At 40.5% G+C, this 18,974-nt stretch overlaps 1 long non-coding RNA gene across 1 annotated transcript in view; it reads right to left on the reverse strand.

Moving 5' to 3' along the window:
* Window positions 1-1,420: 1,420 nt before the first annotated feature.
* Window positions 1,421-18,974, reverse strand: part of LOC103278485 (uncharacterized) — a 98,549-nt gene continuing 80,995 nt past the window's right edge. The window contains exon 2 of the long non-coding RNA XR_010005857.1: window positions 1,421-2,155. This is a non-coding gene — a long non-coding RNA (uncharacterized LOC103278485). The remainder of the gene's footprint in view (window positions 2,156-18,974) is intronic.

Consider the following 18,974-nt stretch of genomic DNA (forward strand, 5'->3'; position numbering starts at 1 on the left):
TATGATAAAAACAGCAAGTGCCTCCCCAGAAGCTAAAAACCAGGTCTTTCCAGGTTTAATACAGGTTGAACATTCTGAAATACTCTCAAATCCAAAAATGTCCACATGGAGGGCTGAGATAATGGCTCCTTTGCTTTCTGATATCTTCAAACTAAGTGTATACAAGTGTATATGAAATATAATGAATTTCATGTTATTTTATTTATTTATTCATTCATTTATTTATTTTTATATACTGTTCTTCTCCCCCAGGGGACCCAGAGCAGTCTTACACAATGGCAAAATTAAATGCCACATATAATACAAAATGTAGTAAAAACCAACAATCGTAAAATACAAATAAATACCAATATCGTACCCAGTTAAAACAGTAAAACACCGTGTTTGGAGTTTGCTTCCATCTCCAGGAGATAGATAGATAGATAGATAGATAGATAGATAGATAGATAGATAGATAGATAGATACACACACACACACAGATACATCTGTATCTATCTATAGCTATCTCTCTATCTCTATGTATGCAGCTGCAGGAATTCCAAATCCCCTTCCCACAAAAAAATCCAAAATATCTGAAACCATCCCAACCAAGTATTCAGATGAGAAATATTTTGGCATAGCATCACTCTCACCTTTAATCAGAAGTGGGAAGAGATGCCCTTTATTTTTTCCTAGATTTATTGCTATCCAAGGAGAGCAGAGCCATTAATCAGTTTTGTTCATCTTTGTGCTAACTCTCCATTCAGCAGTGGATTAAATAAATGTATTCTTATTTGAACTAACCAATAAGACTGAGACCTTAATCTGTTCCTTCTAATCCAATATTCTATCAGAAGGTTCTGCTGTTGATATATTTCATTTGTACTTACTCGTGTTATAACCTGTCTTTTTTATACTATGGGACTCAGATGACACCTGAACTTTAGGTTATATAGCTGACTTATTTGTTCTATGGAATTCAGTGAAATATGTTTCTGAGCAAACAAGGTCATGATGATACTGCTTAATATCCAGCCATGCTGGACCTATAAGTAAGGGGACTGGGTATGAACTCATGCTGCTTTATCTTTCATTGAAAAGTACTCTTTTTATAAACTAATAAAATCATCAAAGTCTCAAGGATACTATTACGACCATAAAAAATGAAAAAAAGAGCAACTATATATGTGCTGCCTTTTGACTAAAAAATGAAAAGCCAATGGATTGGATTGATAGCTTGCCTTCAAAGAGAAGTATGTTCTTATTACCTGCACTTGTATTGAGGACAACACTGGTATCTGATGATGCATAAAAATTATTAATAAGACACATTAACATCACCCAGATGGCTTAGTTTAAAATTCAGTCAAAGGAAGTATGAGACTTTCTTTTCAACGGCTTTTGCAGAGCCATGAATAACCAGTGACAGCACAGTCTCATGCCATTCCTAACTCATATTTATTGAGTTTCATAGAAAATATAGGGTAATACAGTCATATAATGATAATGGCCATGTCTACATAATCATATCTCAATTTAATATTTGAGATGTGGATATTATTTTTGCCCAAGCACATACACATACCTTTTCCCTTCTTGACATGCTACAATTGAACCAAGAACTCTTTTGTTAACCATATTTTCTTTAGGCCAGAAAGTTGTGGTTACTAGAATTGAACAAATGGATTTTCATCTAATTTCGCATGCTGGTAATCAGAATCTAGTTTGTTTTTAGTGAAAATGAGAAACTATGATGAATTATAGACATTTTGGCATGTTACATCATACAAGAAGGGGCAAACAAAGGGAAAGTACAAGGAAATAGTCAAATGGAAATTAATATTTTGCATTATTTTTCATGTACCCTCAACATATCAATAAATATTAAAGATTTCACAAATCTGTAAGATATATTTATGTCTTTATGACCAATTGGCTGGTTATTTTGTGCTTCACTTTCTGGGTTCTTTGGGGCCAACTGTAATTCAATATTGCAAACACAATCACAATTTATATCCCGATGTATGTTTAGCAATAAAATGAATCAGATATGAACTTTAACACATATGCACTTTTCCAAAGATTCCATGCATCAAATGAGGTGGAAATTCAGGACTTGACTGCAATACTTTTCTGCTAGTGTTGCTCAGTTTTACGGCAACATTTGGATACGGTCTGAAAGACATAAACAAATACAAAATAGGTTTAAATGTAATATAGAAGTACCACTACAAAGAATGTGTCCTTTTGTGACCCCATAAAAACTCAACTGAAAGTACAATTACCTTTCTCAAGGGGAAAAGAGCTACTCCTTAGCTCTGGTCACAGTAGTCTCTTTCCAGCTCACCTAGTAAGTACAGTTCCTTCCTTGGAGTTTTCCCACTTGTTGGGTCAAACCAAACGTTCATGTGTAAATTGTAGAAACATAGGCCCCTACACACACTGTCCTTATATCCCAGGATCTGATCCCAGATTATCTGACAGTGGGAAATAATATAATCCAGTTTAAAGCAAATAATCTGGGATCAGATCCTGGGATATAGGGCAGTGTGGAAGGAGCCAAAGTCATATAATGGTGATCCTGTTTCCTTGGCAGGATTTTCTTGGTAAGATTTATTTAGAAAAGGTTTGCTATCATAATTCTTCCTAGATTGAGAAAGTCTAACTTGCCCTAATTTTCCAGGCAAAAATTAAAATCTTGGTCTCCACGAATAGAAGAGCTCTTCCACACAGCTGAATAAAATCCCACATTTTCTGCTTTGAACTGGAATATATGGCAGTGTGGACCAGAAACCCAGTTCAAAGCAGATATTGTGAGATTTTCTGCCTTGATATTCTTGGTTATATGGGTGTGTGGAAGGTCCCCTAGTCTAAAACACAAATCAGTTCACTATATTGTGTTGTCGAAGGCTTTCATGGCCAGAATCACAGGGTTGTTGTGTGTGTTTCCGGGCTGTATGGCCATGTTCCAGAAGCATTCTCTCCTGACAGTTTGCCTACATCTATGGCAGACATCCTCAGAGGTTCTGAGGTCACAACCTCTGAGGATGCCTCCCATAGATGAGGGTGAAACCTCAGGAGAGAATGCTTCTGGAACATGGTCATACAGCCCAGAAAAACAAACAACCCAGTTCACTATATTGTTTCTCCTTAAGTAGAAGAGTAATGCCTCCCTTTTCAGTAAGAGAAGACAAATGTATATTACTTGAGAATGCACATTTACATGGATATTAGCCATATATCTTTGCTTTTATTGAATTGAACTGAATAAGGATGTTGAACATTGAATAATAATATCCAACCATAAAGGAATAAAGGTGTGTATGTGTTGCCAATGGAATTCTGGAATATGTATCTTGAGAGAGGAAAAACTGATGATAGAAAAGCAGGGACTAACACACACCCCTACTTTGGGTATATGCTCAACATATTGAGAAATCTGTTGCCCCAGTATGTTTCCTCTCATATCTCACTTCACTGCTAAGAAAGATGAAACCATCATGAGAAATGTATCCTGCTGACACAATAAGCTTTACACAGTTTCTTCACCCACAATTCTGATGCTTTCTTTCCCCCCTGGTGATGATATTGAGTTTGCACCATCATGACATACGTTCACACAGTATGTGATGCTTGGAAGTCTAGAATTGTATCATAGTTTTCAAATTTTCATTCTCTTCTATGGTTGGGTCACGGAGGAAGGCTGGATAAAGAGAAAGGGAGAAGAAATATAACCAGATCTAAAGCTAAGGATTAAATAAATACATGACTGCTTTAATATTTATTTAAGCTTAGTTTGTTTCAAGGATGAGAACATCATTCCTGGAGCTGAGGTACATTTCCTAGTCCTTCTCTTCTAGGGTTCCTGGTATGGGGAAAACTTGAGAGCAATGCACTGAAAAAATATTACTGTTGTTGATCTCCAAGGAGTTGTAGATTGTCCAAGGAGTCCACTTTGCCTATTCTTTTTCTTCCCCAGTGACATCAGAAATGCATCAAGTTTAGATTCACACCTTTCAAGGCTTGTAGTGGTCTTGATCTGACAATCCTGTATTTCCCACAAAGGTTCAATCCCACATTCAAAATGGGCAATGGAATTAATTACCTAGATATATAGTGAGGTCTGTTCTCTGGGATATTTCTTTAATATTTATTGATACGTTGAGGACACAAAGACCTTTTTTTCCTTGTCCTAAATCGGGCTAGGGTAAAGGTAACGTTTTCCCCCTGACATTAAGTCTAGTCATGTCCAACTCAGGGTGTTGGTACTCATCTCCATTTCTAAGCCAAAAAGCCGGTGTTGTCCATAGACACCTCCAAGGTCATGTGGCCGGCATGACTGCATGGAGTGCCGTTACCTTCCCACCGGAGCAGTAACTATTTCGAACTGCTAGGTTGGCAGAAGTTGGGGCTAACAGCAGGAGCTCACCCCACTCTCCAGATGTGAACCACAGACCTTTCAGTCAGCAAGTTCAGCAGCTCAGCAGCTTAACCACTGTGCCACAAGGGACTACCAGTTGAAAAAACTCTAAAATCAGGACAGTAAATAAAGAATAAAACTCTGAGAACGGGAATTCCAGACATGAAACAGTCAGGGCCAGCTAATACTTCCCAACAAAGGATTCCCTGAGGCAGGAAGAAGCCAGGCTTTGAATCTGCAAGGCCATTAAATGCTAATCAAGGTGATCAATTGCAACATTCAAACTTGCCTCAAACAGACAAGAGTTCTTTATCCCAACCTGGATTTTACACAGATAAATAAACCGCACTTGTCTAGTTCCCAGCAGACCTCACGCCTCTGAGGATGCCTGCCATAGATGTGGGTGAAACGACAAGAGAGAATGCTTCTGGAACATGGCCATACAGCCTGGAAAACTCATAGCAACCCAGTGATTCTGGCCATGAAAGCCTTCGACAACACATAAAAACAATCATTTTGGTGTTAATTTTGGTGTCATTGGGGAGTTCAAACCACACCAATGTATCAAGACACATATAATCCCCAAGAAAAGGGACTCCCCATGTTAAACACATACAGTGGGAAAATAACTTTGCCACTGTTTGCTTGGTCTCTGAAAAGATGGTTGTCTTTCAGCTGAGGGTAAATGGTTTAATAAGAAGCCACCCAATTGCTTTCAGTCTACCCACTTTAATCGCCATAGTAACCTTGTGCAGATGTGGTCAGAATTTTATTCAAGTCATATTAAATCTCTCCCAGTTGTTCTGTTATAATTACTTCATATTTCACTAATCTATAAACAAATACAAAACCACATTTTGCATGATGATAAAAAGTAATGACTGCTGGTAGTTAGTTATCCCTCTCCCCACTTCTAATTATTTTGGCAAGGGAGTGTTTAGGTTCTGGAATGTGATCTTTAGAAATAAATGGCATATCAGCTTTTTTGTCTTCACTTGGGGCTTTATATGTTGATGACTGGAATGCTAATGCCGCAATTAAAACACATATTATCTTTATTGCTGTGTATTATAATAACTCAATGGAATGGAAAGGCATTGCAAATGGACATATGAAGACTGACTGGGAAAACCCGAAAATAAAAGAAGTAGGTGTTTATTGGTGAATGGAGAGATCACTAAGTACAAAAAGGGCCATATTACAAACAGGTTGTTTTGAAAGATTACTGTATATACCCGAGTATAAGCTTAATTTTTCAGCCCTTTATTTAAGACTGAAAAAGCCCACCTCGGCTTATACTTGGGTGAGGGTCCTGGTTGGCTTATATTTGGGTCAACTTATACTCGAGAATATATGGTACATTTATTATTTTTCTCCATTATTATTGGTATTATTACATTCATTATTTTTCTCTATTATTGTTGCTACTATTACATTTACTCTTCTTACTCTATTTTTATTATTATTAATAATACATTTATTGTTTCACTCTGATGTTATTGCATTTATTATTTTACTCTATTATTACTTGTATTATTTTCCTGTATTTATTATTATTATTATTATTACATGTATTATTTTATTCTATTATTATTAAAAGGATGCATAAGCACATTTACATTGAAGAAGATGAGAATAATGATTTGATCAGAGTTGGACAGTTTTATCTTAAATTTGAGCTTTATGTAAATATTCAAAAGCATTTAACCTACTGCTGCCTCAATTAATGTAATTTTATTGGTATCTATTTTTATTTCTGAAATTTACCACCTTCGGCTTATACTGGAGTCAATGTTTTCCCAGTTTTTTGTGGTAAAATTAGGTGCCCCAGCTTATATTTGGGTCAGCTTATACTCGGGTATATACGGTATATTTCATTTTTCCTTCCTTGGTCTGGGACCTCATCAAGTCAAAAATCATAGCGTTAGATACAGGGATTTCCAAACTAAGGCCCATGGGCTGGATCTTTGCTTCCAAGGTTATTTACCCAGTGCCCAACCTAAATGTTAGCCTTAGGGTTGCCCTAAGTCTGAAACAATTTGAAGGTACACAACAACAATAATCATCATTAACTTGACTATCTCATTAGCCAAAAGCAGACCCACAGTTCCCATTGAAATGTTGGTAAGTTTATGTTGTTAGATTTATTTAAATATTGTATTGCTCTTTCATGTTTTTTGCACTACAAATAAGATATGTGCAATGTGCATAGATCTTTTTTCCCAAACCATAGTCTGACCCCCAACTATCTGATGGTCCATGAACCAGGTCTCAGCTTACAAAGTTTGAGGACCCTGGAGTTAGAAGGTTCTTCTCATTAAACAATCTGGCAACCAGGACCTGGCTCCTATTGATGTCTTACACATGCACCCATTCCCTTAAGAAGGCAATTGTCGCTCTACCGTTGTTTTATATATTTGATATATTTCATATTTGCATAAGTGGAGATCAGTCGTATCAGAAACTGCTATCACGCAGTGTAGTAACTCACGCTGACACCTCCATGGATCTCCTCCCAGATCAGACAATAAAGAATCCTTATTATCATTTTTTACTAATTGAACTCATAAATCAAAACTCCTCTATATCATTGAATGTAATGGCAATAGTGGTGACATAAACAACTAGCAAAATTGTTGTGCAAAAGCCAAATGCAGTCCACTGGGAGGTATGCCAATGATTATACCTGTGTTTTTAAACACCTGTTTGCTTTCAGTCATGCTTTTGCATTTTGCACTTTGAAACACACACAACTCCTAAATGTATTTAGATGCTCTCAGTCTCTTGTTGCTGTGGGTTTTTTAAAAATCTGTTTTCCCCCTCCCGTCACAAAAGTAAAGCATAGACTTACCAAGGATTTTTGGAATGAGTGCCCAAAACAATATTTTTCTGCAAAATCTAATTCCTTTATTCTTGTGCCATTTCCCCCTATGAATTTTCTGGCATATGCAGAAACTCTTAAATAACACACTTCCTTAAGAATGTGGAAATAGCTTTGTTTGGTTGCTGTGAAAAGAGTGGGCTGCAAAACTTCCTTTATGTGTCTGGCAGTAGGCTTTTATGTTACTATTAGCAGTTGTATTGGGCTTTATACTCCACTGAAGTAGCATTTAGTGGGTGTATTAATTATTTGTAGTTGGATGCAAACCGGAGAACATTAGTATGTAGGGGGCTAATTTAGAAAACTGAGTGAATAAATATTGGGCTTAAGACAACACCTGGGCTACTCAGCTGTGAGGCAGGGTTCATTAATTTATTTATTTCCCACTTAGTAGCACCTGGGGACTGGAAGCTCGAATGTAGCTTCTGTTGTTTAGAAAAGAGGCAGAAAGAGCAGTGAGGAGAAATGAACTTCTTTCCAAGTCAATCTAGTTAACTGAAAAGGAAAAGAGCATCGGGTTTACATGTTTATGTGTACTGCCTGCTTTTCGATGGGGCTAATTTCTATTTAGCGAAAGTTGGACAGCAAACAAATTTGATATGAAGAAACATGGCATCATGACTTTGCACCAGAAAAGAACAGAGGAGTTAGTTAAGGATATTGACAAGCCGGAGCGTGTCCATAGAAGGGCGGCCAAAATGAGGAATGATCTGGAAGCCAAGCCCTGTGAGGAATGGCTTAGGGAAGGCAATATGTTTAGCCTGGAGAAGAGAAACTTAAGAGGGGACATGATAGCCAAGTTGAAATATATGAAAGGATATCCTATTGAAGATGGTGCAGGCTTGTTTTCCGCTGCTCCAGACACAAAGACATGGAGCAATGGATTCAAATTTCAGGAATAATATTCTACCTAAACATTAGGAAGAATGTCTTGATAGCAATTGCTGTTTTACAATGGGATACTGCCTTGGAGGATGGTGGAGTCTCCTTCATTGTAGATGACAATTTATTGGGAGTGATTTGATTGTTGTTAGCTCCAGCTCCTGCCAACCTAGCAGTTTGAAAACATGCCAATGTGAGTAGATCAATAGGTACCGCTCCAGCGGGAAGGTAACGGTGCTCCATGCAGTCATGCCGGCCACATGACCTTGGAGGTGTCTACGGACAACTCCGGCTCTTCAGCTTAGAAATTGAGATGAGCACCAACCCCCAGAGTCAGACATGACTGGATTTAACATCAGGGGAAACCTTTACCTTTACCTTTTTCCTATTTGGCAGAATGGGGTTGGATTAGATGGCCCTTGTGGCCTATTCCAACTCTATGATTCTATGAATTTAATGCTTCTCCATTGGATGCTTTTAAATAGTGGCTAGCTGGTAAATATTTGGAAGGATTTCCATCGCAGATATCAGTGGTTCTCTACCTGTGGGTCCCCAGACGTTTTGGCTTTCAACTCCCAGAAATCCTAACAGCTGGTAAACTGGCTGGGATTTCTGGGAGTTGTAGGCCAAAACACCTGGGGAACCACAGGTTGAGAACCACTAACTAGATCATCCTTGAGACTCTTTCCAACTCTAGGAATCTATAACCCCCTCCATCCCTTCTTCATCTCATATTGAAAATCTGCAGCATCGAGAGGCAGCTGTCACAAGTGATTACACAGTGCTACTTTTTCTCATCTTCACTTTGATTTCCTCATCTCCCCCAAAGAATTTCAATCCTATGTTTGGCAAAAGAGGAAAACAACCCAACACACCCCCATCCCTGACTCATTTTGTGAGTTCCTTTTTTTCTGTAATGTGTTTAGTCCAGCTGGAAGAAAATCTTCATGCAAGGCAAAAAAAAAAAAGCAGGAAAAAGATATCACAGAAAATTAAAGGCAGGAAGAACACTGAATTGAATTCAGATTCATATTTAGGAGGCATGATTAGCATATATGCTGGACACATACAAACATACAAACAGGTCTCCCACCTTTGCTTCCTCCTGTCTCAACTAGCATTCAGGGGAAGGACACAGCAACTCTCCTGCTTTAAAAGCCATAACCTTTGGAATTATGTTGCAGCTTCCCGATGCAAGCTGAGCAACAATAAAAAAGGCAATCATTTTTTGCCAACTCAGTGAACCTTATTATTTTAACATCAGCGTGATGGCATTTTAAAAGCCTTCCGGCATGCTGAGAGAGTTAAGTACACATGTCCTGTTTTTAAAAAGCAAAAAGGAAGAAGAAAGGCATCACTGACCAAGACTGAAATGAAGGAGGGACCTGTCATAATTGAGCATCAAGTGGGGTGTTCTTTTTGTTCTTTCCAAATGATGCAAAACAGCTTGCTAGAGTGGCTGGGTATTTTTGTTTCCTTGTTAGACATGCAGTTAACATCCATGAATCAGGAGATTCAAACCAGATGGACCATTGTGAGTCAGAACATAGGGATATGTTGCTTTTTGGATTGTAACACCTGGAATGCCTAGCCATCTTGGCTACTTGAAACCATTAAAAGGAACTCTGCCAAGTCCTATTGCTAGCTTTGCTTCTAAGGAATTGAGATGTTTGGAGATAAAGGCAAAGAAGCTTATTTATTTAGACAGATGTTTGGCAATTAACTGGTTTTGTTGAATTTTTTTTCAGTGGGACATACGTTTTGTATGCCTGTAAACTATTTTAAATTTAAATTGCTGACACACTGTGGGAACCACATCTTTTCTGTTCCAGTATTTACCAGCTGCAATGGCTATGCTGCCTTTTTCACTAGTGAAACTTATGCTTTGTATTTTTTGATAAAGGTCTCCAGTCCTTCAGCCAAAAAGCACAGTAACCTCTTGACATTGCTACATGGCTAGAATTGACTATGGACAGCTGGAAGCAGAAAGGTGAAGCAACAAAGCCTGGTGTGAATTTGCCTTTCAATGCAATTGAGGTCACCTGGGGAAGGTGCCAAATTCTCCATCCTTTAGGTGCATCTCTCTATTTTTCTGCAATGAAAATGCAGTCAAAGGAGTTGCAGGTGCAACTGCAAAATTCCTCTCCTTTCATGGGTTCCTTCTGCATTTTGTGTGTGCTCCTCACACAGCTGTGCTGGCTGCTTCTCAATACCTCTTTGCTATTCTGGAGGTTAGGGACTGGGCCAAGTAGCTAACAACAGCACCAAGAGGGGTTCTTTTCTTCTTTTTCACTTAACAGTCTCATCACAGCCAGGCTATCGTCTTTCTCTTCCCTTCAATGTTCATGTCTCCCACTTGATTCTCTTCACCTTGTATGTTGTCTTGTTTGGTTGGCTGCTTCCAGGAAAGAAAGACCGACCAGCAGCTACAGAAACCTTTTACTCAGTGTTCGACTGTTAATGTCAGACTGAACGGATGTTAATACAGACCAACCCCACTTAGCCATGGACTCAAAAACCATGTTTCACTTTTGCAGGTTCTAAAAAATCTAGCCTCTAGAAGTGTCTATGAGTTTCTCTAGATCAGGGGTCCCCAAACTAAGGCCCGGGGGCCACATGCGGCCCATTGAAGCCATTTATCCGGCCCTCGCGGTGGCAGCTCCCTCCTCTTCTTTACTTGTTTATAATGGTATTTTAATTATTATTTAATTAATTATTAAGGGGTGCTTTGCTAGTGCTTTTGGTGCACAAAGGTAGAAGGGAGTTGGACTAAATGGCCCACGGGGTCTCTTCCAACCCTCTTTATTATTATTATTATTATTGACAGAAGGACACAGCATAACACAGCAAACGAGATATATATGCTGGATTTCATATCACAAAATCACAAGTTGAACACTTCCCAAGCATTTAGGACTGTGTGATTTATTATTATTATTATTATTATTATTATTATTATTATTATTATTATTATTATTATTAACAACATGGAAGCTGAGTGGCCATCTGTCAGGGGTGCTTTGCTTGTGCTTTTGCTTGTGCTACACAAAGGTAGAAGGGGGTTGGACTAAATGGCCCAAGGGGTCTCTTCCAACCCTCTTTATTATTTTTATCATGATTATGATTATTATTAACAATGAGGCTGTATTTGTTCCCGTTTTGTTTTTTTACTTCAATATAAGATATGTGCAGTGTGTATGGGAAATTGTTCATAGTTTTTTGTAAAAAACTATAGTCTAGCCCTTCAACTGTCTGAGGGACCGTGAAATGGCCCTCAGTTTAAAAAGTTTGGGGAACCCCTGCTCTAGATCTTCCATTGTGATTCAATCTTAAGCTTTCAGCCCAGATATAGTCAAAATATAGGGTTCACTATTATCCATGGTTTCAGGGACCCACAAGAATCTTGTCTTGGAGTATATTGCTCTATGGTGAAATCTTTTGCTCTTCCCTGTTTCATCACATCATGGTGCACAGCACCATGACCTGATTAAGTAGCGTTCTTCTCATTGGAAGCCAGCAAATGTGCCTCCCTCTGCTATGCAGCCAACACAGGGGGTAAACACATTTGTCCAAGGGCACATCTATACTGGCCAAGTATTGAATGATGAAAGTGTCAAAGGTGGAAATGAAGTAAAGGTGCAGTTTATCAACCATAAAGGGCAGAGACTGATTCTGGACTCTGACCTGGTTTTCCAGCTTCTACAGTATTAGTGGCTTCATGACCCTGGAGGATTTTTTTCCAACCCTCCCTGCCCCAATGTACATGTGCAAATTGCTAAAGTAGGCATGAGCAAAAAAAAAAAATTGAAAATGTCGTTAATTGTAATAAATTCATTAAACATATTAATATTGAACTGGGTTCCGAGGTGGTTTGGCACTTCTGAATTAACCTTCCAGTTCGAAGCGTTGGTGCCCATACCTCGAAATACCTTCAGATAACCTTTGGATATATGAGAAAGTGTTTTAATTCAACTAACCATTGCTGTTCAGGAGAGAAATCCCCTTCTGGGAGTGGTCATTTGCTAAGGAGGGAGCCTCGCTCCTTTGAAAAGGGTTGCAAGCTCATTTGCAAAGGGCATTGGTGGTTGGCTGGCTGCTGTTGCTATTCAGGAGAGAAATCCCCTTTCCCGTCCTTGAGTGGTTGGTTTCTATGGGACTCTTAAAACAGGTGTCAGAAGTGGATGGAGCCTGGATTTGCGAAAGGCATTGCTGGCTGGCTGGCTGCTGAATTGCTCTGCAGGCTCTCCCTTGCAAACCACTTCCTCTTCCCATTCTTAAACCAGCTTACAGAAGTGGAGTGAGCCTGGATTTGCAATGTCCTCACCAGGATTTCCCTTGCAATGTGCTGGCAAAACCCCAAACTAGAACTCTCCACCCAGGTTGGTGTGTGACTGACTTTCCACTTCAGGGCAAGAAGAAAATTAGAAATGTTTTTAATTTTTTGCTTCAAAAATTGGAAATGACTTTAGAAACAAAGCTCCAGTGCCCCCTACTTTTGAAGCAAGTATTTAACCATTTTTTTCATGGATCGCACATGCCTATTAAACAGCTTTACCATGTGATGTGGCTTACACCTACATGCACCAATGCACATTATTGGGTCTATTTTGGAGTACGCTATGACTTTGCTTAACTGGTTTAAGATCCCTAAACCATGTTCTTCTGCACATTCACACTATGTGTCATTGGAACACTGTGTTTTTGATATACCTTCAGTGCCGATGTAACCTGAGTCAGTTTGAGGACAGTTGTAATAACAAAATAAGGCAAATATTTTGAAGCCATCTTAAATCTTCAGTGTTTCTTTAATGTAAAGATTAATACAACTAGAAATGTTTCAAAGCCTAATCAGTGATTGGTGAACACAAGGAGAGGAAAAGAATTAGAGCTGTGCAACAGAGTATGCACTCTAAGTTTAATTCTGAGCACATATGAATAAATATAGAAATGACCGGATCTGTGGTGAGATACTGAAAAGCTGGATCTCTGGTGGGCTACTGACAATCTGTATGGACAACACAGGCTAATGTTCTCACTTGCTGTTAGAGAGCCTTTTCTGCTTCTAACCCTCTGTGCTAAGCTGTGGTGGGTGTCCTGTTTTTACTGTTTTTCTTCTTAAAATTTGGCTCCTGCCCTATGCCTTGAACAGAAGAACAGGTGGAAATGCTTATATTCATGTGCTGAAAGCTTTACTGATTGCTGAATAATAAGCTGCTGGTAAAAGCTCAGGAGAAGCCTGGGCCATTTGGCTCCCCAAGTCCACTTTTCCCCAACCAGTTAGCAATGCTAAACCTATGCCATCTCACATTTTTGCAGCAGAGCTCCACAGTGCTGTAACATTTCAGAACTTCTCTTTGACTATCCATCTATAGCTTGGAAATACATTGGTTTTTATTAGGAACTAGCACATATACCTGGATTTTAGTTTGCACTTGAAAGGGATTACCCAAGGTGTTGGATCTCTCTCTTCAAAATAGATTCTACATCTTGTGTAGTAGTAGCAATAATAATAATAATAATAATAATAATAATAATAATAATAATAATAATAATAATTGTGCGGTTTTCTGGCATTGTATATTTCTGCTGCATCTGTAGTCACATTTGTATTTTGATTCAGTAGCTCACTTGTCGATGGATGTCCAGAATCAGCAGCATCCACCGCTTCTTCCTGAAGAAGGAGACAGAAGTCCTGGTCCTTGCAGCCCAGGAACAAGCCATCAGGACAAATGCAATTAAGGCCAAGATCGAAAAATCAGCTGATGACCCAAAATGCAGACTGTGCAAGGAAACCAACGAAACCGTTGATCATATCCTCAGCTGCTGTAAGAAAATCGCACAGACAGACTACAAACAGAGGCACAACTATGTGGCCCAAATGATTCATTGGAACTTATGCCTCAAGTACCACCTCCCAGCAGCAAAGAACTGGTGGGATCACAAACCTGCAAAATTATTGGAAAATGAGCACGCAAAGATACTGTGGGACTTCCGAATCCAGACCAACAAAGTTCTGGAACACAACACACCAGATATCACAGTTGTGGAAAAGAAAAAGGTTTGGATCATTGATGTCGCCATCCCAGGTGACAGTCGCATTGACGAAAAACAACAAGAAAAACTCAGCTGCTATCAGGACCTCAAGATTGAACTTCAAAGACTCTGGCAGAAACCAGTGCAGGTGGTCCCGGTGGTGAACAGCACACTAGGTGCCATGCTAAAAGATCTCAGCCGGCATTTGAAAACAATAGACATTGACAAAATTACGATCTGCCAACTGCAAAAGGCCACCCTGCTGGGATCTGCACGCATCATCTGAAAATACATCACACAGTCCTAAACACTTGGGAAGTGTTCAACTTGTGATTTTGTGAAACGAAATCCAGCATATCTATCTTGTTTGCTGTGTCATAATAATAATAATAATAATAATAATAATAATAATAATAATAATAATAATAATAATAATAATAATAATAATAATTGGTATGTGCCTCTCCTTATGGCTCGAGGTGGAGTACAACATAGGTTAAAAAAATCTCATTTAATGTTTGTTTGAAAAGCTAATGGAGATGCACCACTGCACTGACAATGAAGGCACCAGCTTCCACTGCTTTGAGCTGATGTGAGAACAGGGCCTTTACCAATATTACACTAAGCAGCAGCAATGGAAACATTAAAACTGCCATGTTTTTAAAGATGGAGATCTGTGAAATCCATTAGGCAAAATAAGAAGCTTACCTAATATCCCATTATTTCAAATGATTTCAAATTTCCAATGCATAATAAAAGGAGTATTAGCACATTCACCATGTGCTGCATGTTTCAGGCTCTCGAAATTATCTTTTGGGAGGAAAAAATGATGACAAAGTATTGGTGTCTTCCCCAGGCTTCAAGTTTGCACTATCAGAGTTAATTCCCAGGAAACCAAATGTATTTTACACTCAAGTGTTTGGGCATTTTTAAAACAATGCCAACATACATCCTTTTGAGAGGCTGGGATACAAACAGACACACACACATCCCCTAGAATTTGATTTTGTTTTCCATTTCAATGACGGATTCAAGTTAAATGGAGCTGAACATCTGCCCACAGAGACTCCATAACTGGCTTTTTCTCTTTACACGTTTTCTTGTATCGGAGATGAAACTGTCTACAGGTTTAAGAATAATGAAAGAAAATATGTTCTTGCACTCTACATATTTGTGTCTGCATTAGGGAGAAAAAACAACTACTTTAAAAATATTCAGACTGTGTTTTTTGCGTGTTGAGAAGCCCCGATGATGGGATTCCTGGACTTATGGGAATCTTCCCTGCAGGAAACTCTCATGTGATTGTTTTGCACAGAAAACAGCTTTTGCTGTACAAGCAACAAACATTTTCCTCAGCAGAAAATACTGTTTTTTAATAAATATATAAAATATGGACAATTTTTTGTGTCTCAGCAAGCAATCTGTGCCAACTGGTAGGTTTCTGACAATGGCTAATCTACTCTGGGTTTCAACTTGAACTTTGAAGGAGCTCTCCAAGGTCCTAGATTTATATAGGGTTCCGCATTTGGTTGAAATATTTAAAGTGAAGGTCAGTGAAGTAATTTACACCATTATACTGTTTATTAAAAACTCACAAAACACAGAGGGTGAGAAAAGTGAACCACAAAGTAGTGAGGGAACACTGTATTCCATTTTTTAAAAATAACGTACCTGGGAAAATCAGAGCAGTTTCATTATGATGATTATTGTCGGCAGACTAAAGTAATAGAAAATCATATTCCTGAAGACAGGAAGACATATTCCTGTGTCTTGCATTTTTTAAAATTTCTGTTCAAAAAATGAGATCTGCTACCTGTAATTGTCTTTCAGAATAACTCCCAAAATGTGAAGATTCTCTTTATTCCAAAGTTCTGATATGCAACAAGGTTTCTTGATACTTTATGAACAAATTTCAAATTTTTTTTTTAATACATGGCAGGCCCTTGCTATTTTCTGGGGTTTGGTTCCATGAACCCATGGAAGTAAATAGATCAATTCTGTGCAGTAAATGCTGATTCCTTAACTGAAAATACTATTGTCTGTGCAAAACATCCATGTACAAATTTTGCACAGAATAAAATTCTTCAAAAGCCATATGTGTCATGGAGCCAGATCCCAGGGCTGAATTTCCAAGCCCTGAATCTGACTTCATAACATAAAACAACCCTGCAAGCACCTGGCGGGAGAAGATAAAATGAGCCTGGGAACTCAGAGTTGAAAGTATAAACAATTATAATTGCTGTAGTGTGTGGGAATAGAAATCATGGTAGAAATGTGATCCAGAAGGTGGGGCTTGATGATGATATTTACGTGTGATATTACGTTGCATCAGAAGTGATAAAATTAGATGTATGTAAACATTAGGTCATTCTCGACTTTTCCAAAGTCATGTATTCTTCAATAAAGATTGAATTTGAGAGCAGCTATCTTTGATCTGCGTTCAGACTGATCCTTTGAAGTGAGCCCGACATTAAAGTCGAGAATCCATTTCTCACCCTCCTGCGGAATTCGCAGTGAAGTGATAATGAGTGAAGAAGGAGATCAAAGCCCAAATGGGGCAGAGAGGCCTTTGCAAGGGGCCCGGCCGAAGAGAGAAGAAACGCTGCAAGCCATAGCTTCCTCTACGGGGTACCCCAGGCCGAACGGCGTGACCCAGAGAATTCCCAGGGGAGGAAGAGGCGTCTCTGCGGCTGCAGAAACCAGTTGGGGATCTGGAGGAAGTATGCCGGAGACCGTGGCCCTGCGGTTATCCATCCTGGAAACTAATTTATCCAGGCTGTCGGAAACCGTGGGGAGATTGGTGCCATTATTGGAAGAGAATCTCCAAAAGGAGCCCAGCCGATATGGCGCCGAGAGAGAACCAAGTAAAGAAGGAGATTGGAGCCAGAGGGGCCAGCGAGCGTCAACGCAGAGCCCCGTGGCGGCAAGGGACGAGGGAGATGAGGAATACTGGCGGGAGCTGGAGTTCCGGGACAGAATGGCGCGAGAAGTGGAGCGTCAGCGAGCCCTGGGGACTCTGAGGCCGCCATCTCCAACAGAGCTCCCAACCCCCCGAATGGGCGTCGGAGTGGAAAGGCCACTGGGGCCAGGGATCGGGTCCAGTGGATTGGCAGACGAAGGCGGAGAGGAGCGGGGGATCCTGGAAGAGGAGGAGGATGTGCCGTACGACGAGGAAAGGCGAGATGAGGGGGCTACAGCAAGGCCAGTATGCGGATGGGCGGAAGAGCCGACAGCGGCGGCAGACTTTCGGGAGCCGCGCAGAATGACCACCGGAGTGGGGCGCGGCGTGTTCCAAGGAGCCGCCCGAGGAAACCTGATGCAACCCTTCCCCATGCCTCCCAGACAGCATCAACGGGCTGCAGAATGGATGCCTAGAAGGGAAGATCTCAAACTAGAATACGGAGGGGAATCAGATGAACTGAACTTTTTTCTAATTAGCATCAGAGGATACATGGAAGACAATGCACACACATTCCCCTCCGAGGCAAGCAGGGTTCGAGCCATCGGCAACACACTAAAGCGAGGAGCAGCCAGCTGGTATGTGCAGCTTCATGCCAGACGCGACCCATGCCTGAGGTCAGTGCCCCGCTTCCTCGCCGCACTGGAAAACCGGTTCAGAGACCGGCTAGAGCAATTGAGGGCTCGAGACCAGCTGAAAGGAATAAAGCAGAGGGACAAAACAGTGCCCGAGTACGCAGAGGAATTCCTTCACCTCGCGGAAAGGGTACCAGAATGGTCTGAAGTGACCAAAGTGGAGTTATTTAAAGAGGGACTGCGCCCCGAGATCTTCAGCTGGGCAGCGCACAGAGACGACCCCGAAACGCTCCAGGGATGGATTCAACTAGCGGGGCGCGTCGAATCCACCCTGGCCCAAGTAAAGCGCTTCAGGAGCGGCAGCGGCCAGCAGAGACCGGTGGCGAGGGGTCGAGGAGAAACGAGGAAGCAGGAAAGACCCGGAGGGAGGCCGGGGATTCCCTCCAGAGGAGACGACAACAAACCTAAACCGGGATGCTTTGTATGTGGGAAGACGGGCCATCGAGCAGCAGAATGCTGGGCCCGGAAGGGGGAGCCGCCAAAAGCCCCAAAGCCCAAGCCAGCAACCGGGAGGCGCGCGGAAGAGGAGGTGCAAGCCCCAGAATCTTCAGAAAAGCTGGTGAGTCGGGACAACCGCATGATAGTAGTGCCCATCTGCCTCTCAGGGCTAGAAAATCGGGCCACCTGCAAGGCATTTGTGGATTGTGGGTGTTCTAGAAATATTATAACCCCGGAGTTAGCAGGAGCGCTGAAATGCCAGCAGATGGCGCTTGACTCCCCAATTGCATTTTCGCAGCTAGATGGATCAGTCGCTGCTGGGGAAGTATCTACAAAGGAAATACGAGGAATCCCATGTAAAATAGGCAAATGGGAAGGAAGAATATCCTTTGTGATAGCCCCTATTGCCACATACCACATAATATTAGGGATACCATGGCTCGAACAGGCAAATCCTGAAGTAGATTGGAGAGGAAAAAGCCTAGCATTCAAAGAACAGCAGATGCAATGGGAGATAAGCAAAATTGCAGAAGAGGAGGACGAGGAAGATGAAGCAGGGGAAATAGACCCACAGCTATTGCCACCTGAATACAGGGACTTTGTGGATGTTTTCAATCAGAAAGAGGCCAGTAAATTGCCTCCCAAAAGGAATATAGAAGTAGAAATTGAAATAACCCCAGGAGCAAACTTACCCAAACCAAAAGTGTATCCCATGTCTGTGCAGGAGAAGGAGGAATTAAGGAAAT

The sequence above is a fragment of the Anolis carolinensis genome, chromosome 4 (assembly GCF_035594765.1).
Source record: "Anolis carolinensis isolate JA03-04 chromosome 4, rAnoCar3.1.pri, whole genome shotgun sequence".
NCBI classification, from domain to species: Eukaryota; Metazoa; Chordata; class Lepidosauria; order Squamata; family Dactyloidae; genus Anolis; species Anolis carolinensis.